This window comes from Anoplophora glabripennis, unplaced genomic scaffold (genome assembly GCF_000390285.2).
Source record: "Anoplophora glabripennis isolate ALB-LARVAE unplaced genomic scaffold, Agla_2.0 scaffold451, whole genome shotgun sequence".
In the NCBI taxonomy this organism is placed as follows: Eukaryota; Metazoa; Arthropoda; class Insecta; order Coleoptera; family Cerambycidae; genus Anoplophora; species Anoplophora glabripennis.
Genome location: NW_019416652.1, coordinates 328,665 through 335,098, shown reverse-complemented (window position 1 = coordinate 335,098; position 6,434 = coordinate 328,665). Strand labels below are relative to the sequence as shown.

General features: G+C 40.6%; 1 protein-coding gene across 2 annotated transcripts in view; it reads right to left on the bottom strand.

The window, feature by feature from the left end:
* Positions 1–5,631: 5,631 nt before the first annotated feature.
* LOC108909678 (potassium voltage-gated channel protein Shab) overlaps positions 5,632–6,434 on the bottom strand; it is a 193,582-nt gene continuing 192,779 nt past the window's right edge. For both annotated transcript variants that reach the window (XM_018714076.1, XM_018714075.1), the window contains exon 9: positions 5,632–6,166. The gene's annotated coding sequence lies outside the window, so the exon portion shown is untranslated. The remainder of the gene's footprint in view (positions 6,167–6,434) is intronic.

Genomic DNA, 6,434 nt, shown 5'->3' with positions numbered 1-6,434 from the left:
AGATTCCAATCGTCAGAGAATATAGTGCGACCGGGCGTCGATAGCGACGATCCCCGTGAACTCCGTGCGTTTCTGCCGCGGAACCCGGTCAAGGGAACTAACATCCCAGATCACCGGTTGCGACATGGTTTCCAACGTGGAGCTCGATTAGAACTCCCGATGTCTCCACTGAGGACCCATGCCGACCGAACACAACATCTCGATCACAATTCCCCGCACAATTCTCAAATATTAGGCACTACAGATCATATTCCACGACATGGCGCCCAACGTGGGGCTCGATTAGAACTCCCGAGGTCTCCACCGAGGGCCCATGCCGTCGTTACCAATACAACCGGTCATACTCCACGACACGGCGGTTATTTAATGAATAGCGGTCGGACTGCGGACTGGACGTCGAGTGCGCCGCAGCCTGCTGTTCAAAAAGGCCCCTGGCAGGAAATCACGGGGTGCAATGTTAGATTTTTCTTGCGTCCCGTGACAGCTTCTCTGCTACAAAGAAACATGTTTTTTATTTAGCAATTATTTTGATAGGTACTTCCAGAGTCTCAAACTAGAATGAGCTGGAGACGTTCCAATCTACTGTTTTATCCAGTTTGTAAATTTTCGTTTAGCAAAAAAAAATAATAATCTGAGCTGTTAAATCCATTACACACAATATTGTGTAACATTATAAAATATTTCATCATCGTCCTATCTACAAGCTCCCACGCCAGGATCACAGCAGCAGGTTGAAACCTGTTTAAAAGCCAGACAAAATTCCAAGAAAAGGGTAATAAATCATACAATACCTGGAGTGGAAATGGTGATGATTGTTTTCCAAGAACGTGAGTCATACCAACCTTTACAATAAAAAATAGCTGCTATTATTTTTTCAAATAATTCAAATGTAAAATCCATTTAAAACGCCTTCCGGTGGACACCCTGTATATGCATACTCTAATAATAGCATAAACTAACCTTTCCCAACTGATATTTATACGTAAATATTCGATTATCGGCGTAAATTATTTTATGCGATAATAACGATATGATTAAACTTTGTTTAATCATATCGTTTTATGTCACGTTCTCATATGAAGCAGGACAAATATGTTTCTAACATTTAAAAATAAAACTTTATATATTCAACAGAGAATATGTAATCTTAAAACAAAACGCTAAAACCAAACAACTCGTATGTGCTGATATTTCATTCGACACGGGATTTATTTTTTTAAATAATATTTTTTACCATGAGTAGTTTTAGTCAATTTTTATCTGAAACCTCCGCTTTGTTTATTTTAACATCTTATCTGGTATTAGTCATACGCACAGCTGTGGCCACATTCCAGGAAAAGTTACATCATCATCATGTTATTATCTTAATCCAACGCGCTCGTTTATTATATTTTCTCGCTTATAACAAATGATTGGTACTAAGAGGCCTGCATCTCGCTGTCGCCACTGAAAAATAGATGACCTCATGACTATGACATCATGATCATCATCCACACATTCCGCTCTTTGAGTTTAGCCGACATCCGTTATAGAACCATGTTCTTATCAAGTATTTCTTAGAAACAACAACAACATAATAACTTATCACATTATTTATTATCACTATCCTTTAATGTTTATACCGCGCTCCAGTCTCCAGACTCTAGACAAACTTGTGGTGACATGCTTAAAGCAGCCGGCAAACAGCCGCACCTGCTTTCGCTTCAAGTTATGTTCTTCTACGTTTGTTACCTCTTCTGTCTGCTGATTATGGATACACATGTGTCGCTTTAAACTATCTCCTCTTGCAAACTATCACATACGTTTAATTCCTCACGCTTGAAGTTATGTTCTGAGAATCCATATAATATATCAGCGCAATATTTATGTTAGTACCACACTCAACTCGCTGACTCACAGAATTATAACCTTGAGACTCGAACCTGTTTACTTGGCTCGATAAATATTGCAGACCGCTTACGTTACCATGCTGCCATTTTTTAACTATCGCGTTTCTTATATTTTCTACCTTATTACAAAAAGATTGGTAACAAGAGGCCGTCGCCGCTGCCGCCGCCGCCCCCGCCCCCCGCCGCCGGCTTCCAGCATCTCAGGCCGATTTCGACCGCCTGCTTACTCATCCCGCTCCCTGCCCCCTGACGCAGGCATCTCGCTACCTCCCCGCACGTCGGCATCCCGCTGCCGCCTCGCATGCACGCCGCTGCCCCCCACCGCTGCTGATGCATGCACCTGGTGCCGCCTCTGACGTCACGCTCCTCAATGCCGACTTCCTAGTGGTCATTGCCGATGACGGACCCCGGCTTCTTTTTCTGTATTCCGCACCTGCCCCCCCGCTGCCCCCCACCGCTGCCCATGAACACACCTGATGCCGCCTCTGACGTCGCACTCCTCGATACCGACCTCCTGGTCATTGCGTATGACGAACCCCGGCTTCTTCTTCTGCAATCCAGATTCCTCACCCCCGCACCCCACTGCCACTTCTTCAGCGTGACCTTGGAGGACAGCATCGCCATGGTTGCTGCTGAAGTCCTGGTGCCGGCTCCGGATGGCGGCAGCCCGGTGGTAGCCTGGGAACGGTCTAGAATGCCCACTGCTTAACTACTACTACTTTTGCCGCACAACTGTCCAAAATAATATCGTCCTCACTGTCTGAATACATTTTTGTGAATATGAGTTATTTCCGAACGTAAACAATCTGATGTGTTGACCCCGAATTCCAGAAGTCGCCCTGCGNCCCCCCCACCTCTGCTGATGCATGCACCTGGTGCCGCCTCTGACGTCACGCTCCTCAATGCCGACTTCCTAGTGGTCATTGCCGATGACGGACCCCGGCTTCTTTTTCTGTATTCCGCACCTGCACCCCCGCTGCCCTCCACCGCTGCCCATGAACGCACCTGATTCCGCCTCTGACGTCGCACTCCTCGATACCGACCTCCTGGTCATTGCGTATGACGAGCCCCGGCTTCTTCTGCAATCCAGATTCCTCATCCCCGCACCCCACTGACACTTCTTCAGCGTGACCTTGGAGGACAGCATCGCCATGGCTGCTGCTGAAGACCTGGTGCCGGCTCCGGATGGCGGCAGCCCGGTGCTAGCCTGGGAACGGTCTAGAATGCCCACTGCTTAACTACTACTACTTTTGCCGCACAACTGTCCAAAATAATATCGTCCTCACTGTCTGAATACATTTTTGTGAATATGAGTTATTTCCGAACGTAAACAATCTAATGTGTTGACCCCGAATTCCAGAAGTCGCCCCGCGTGTTGACGTGCCACTATGGACCCTTTGTCGAGCACGTCTTTTGCCTTGCAGTAAGACTCTATCTGACACTGAAGCCTCGTCGCGCCACTATGTTCGTACCCTTATTAGGAGGTCGCGGTCCAGTCGCATCGCGGACCGTACTAGTCTCGATCGCGGGCGGTGGAGTTTCCTTCCCATGGTTTACAATACAGGGTGGGTCACCAGTAACGCCTCGGTCGCTAGTGACCAAACGGCAAATGTTACAGAAACCTGTTTATGTGGGTATGTGTAGGTTGATTACGGCTATATTTTAAAAATATTTTGAAATATACAGGGTGTCCAGGAAAAGCGTACCATATCAAAGTTATGTTTTTTTAAATGGAACACCCTGTATTTTACTGCATTTTTGAAAGCACCGTAAAAAAATAGGTGAACTTTATTAAAGGTTCTGCATACCTAGGACTTACAGTTTGTGAGATATTTCAATTTTAGTGAAAATGCAGGCATAGCGTAGAAATTTAATATTAGCAATAAAAAAATAATTTTAAGGAAGCAGCTTTGGAGGGTCTATTTTAGATCCTTGAAGTTATAAATTGTTATATTTGTCGTCACTTAGTATTATACAGGGTGTTCAAAAAACTGCTGAATACTTCTCTCAACTTTAAACAGCAATAACTTGGTTATTTTAAATGGAACACCCAGTATATTTTTACTTTGGGAGTTGGGAAATTTAAAACTCTTTCAAACTGTGTATAGGTTCCCTATACCTATCTCTAACGGTATTGGAGATATTTGTGCCGTTTCGTTTTTTATCGATTTTTTTTGTAAGATGTATCCACGTGTCTCTATCGAGGTCTTTACTGCATTGGTTTGGGTTCTTCTTGATGATGTCTCTTTAAATATAAGGAGAAAAATGTGCATGCAAATAGATGGCACACCTGCACATTTTTCATATTCAGTGAGAAATTATTTAAATCGAAAATTTAGTAATAAATGGATAAGTCTGGTGAACTAGGACTATAGTCCTAGTCCTAGTTCACCTATTTTTTTACGGTGCTTTCAAAAATGCAGTAAAATACAGGGTGTTCCATTTAAAAATACATAACTTTGATATGGTACGCTTTTCCTGGACACCCTGTATATTTCAAAATATTTTTAAAATGTAGCCGTAATCAACTTACACATACCCACCTAAACAGGTTTCTGTAACATTTGCCGTTTGGTCACTAGCGACCGGGGCGTTACTGGTGGCCCACCCTGTATATACATTCGCACGCACTATAGTAGGATCGTATTCGATGCAAAGTAGAGCGAAAAATTGTCGGTCTTTTATCAAAGGAAAATCGTATCACATTTAAAATGAAATTGAATGTAAAATCTGAAATACCGTTCCATACGCACTGTGTTATGGTAGTAGCTGTAGTCGCCCAGGTGCATCGAGTGTACGAAGTGGTCGGTTATACGTCAAATACTAACTTTGCGAGCTTGGCCGTAAATCAGAGATCGCCCTCAAAAAAAAAGTAAACAACAATGGCGCGTACAGTGGTAAAATGTAGTACATATGTGGAATTTAAAAACCAAATTGGATTTATAATAAATTACATTTAAAATAAATAGTTTATGAGAATAAAGGAATTTTGTAGGAACAAGGGTGCCAGACGTGAACTGATCCCTTCGTACCTTCATAATGTATAAATAAATTATTCAATTTCTAAACCCCTTAAAAGCGTATTACACTGGATCCCTTGACAAGCAATAATTTATTACCTTGCATCGACATCGAATATAATCCTACTACTACATTAGCGAGCTCGTCTCGCTCGCATCGCGTTTTCCTCCGATCTTTTCCAAAGAATCTCGGGAGACCGCGACGCGATGGAGACGAGCTTCCTCTTCCATAGAACTCATTTTCTTAACTACTAAAACAATACCGCAACTATTTAACGGAGAGCGCGAGCAGGATTGTGTGCAATTGCCAAATGCGACTGACTTTGTAAAAGACCGTGATCAGCTCAGCCTAGAATGGACCGCGATACGACGCAACGGAACCGCGACCGCCTTATGCGTTCTCTCCTTAATATTTGCATAAGCCATATTTGGCTCAATCGACTTATTTTGCCCACCAGTATCTTAAGCTTCGAGATTTCCTAACCTTTCGCAGACACCCTGTATATACTTACTTCTTGTTGCTCTCTTTCATTCCTTGTTTAGTCTATATCTCGGTTACTTTACAACTGAAATAAAAGATATGCTATTCCAGTAAATTTAAAAATAAATTCTGTAACGCGAAAATAAGAGATATTTATGCAGATGTATCTGTATATATTTTTAAAATTATTTTTAATACAAGTTACCAGAAGAATAAAAATTTAATTTAATAATAACGGAAATAATATGTAAATTACCAAATAACAATATTGTATTGCTGAATTCATTGACTAATATTTATTAGTAATTTATTTTTATTAACACAACCTTTCAATCATTGCATAAAAATTCAACTTCAATTTAATTAACAATGTTTACAATTTTATTAGCTTATATTCACTCACAATATGTCAAATATAGGTTCTCTTAAAATTGCAATAAATAAAAATCCTTAAGAACACCTCATCTATCACTTGATCATCTGAAAATTTTAATTACAGATTAGCACTAAACATTGCCGTAATTCGACTTACTTCGTTAACAATGCCTTAAAATTATAAATACTAATGCAAATATAACAATGTACAAATTTTTTAATATTGCCTAACTTCATCTTCGACTGCTACAGTTTTATATGTAGATAAGTAGTCATTAATATTTAATAGTAATAAAATATTGAAATTTTTCTCCCATATTTTCTTTGTAAAGGTCCATCTTTACGCTGTAACTCTTCCACTTTATTGTAGTTTCTTTACAAATATTTGAAGCTCCAGTTTTCTGAAACACAAATGTTGATATTGTAACTATAATAATACAGAAAATACTCAACGAAAAGAAGTCACGTTGAGTATTGTGCCGATTTGATTGAAAATGGGACTTATTTACAATTGTTGTAATATGTAGGATAACAAAACGCCCTGCATATTTTTAAAATTTTGAAGCATTTTCTCACGAGTACGCATAGTCACGATATTAGATTTGATATTGCGTCTTTAAAAGATAGTGCCAAAATATTTACCACACATAATTAGCCTTTAAAACTCTT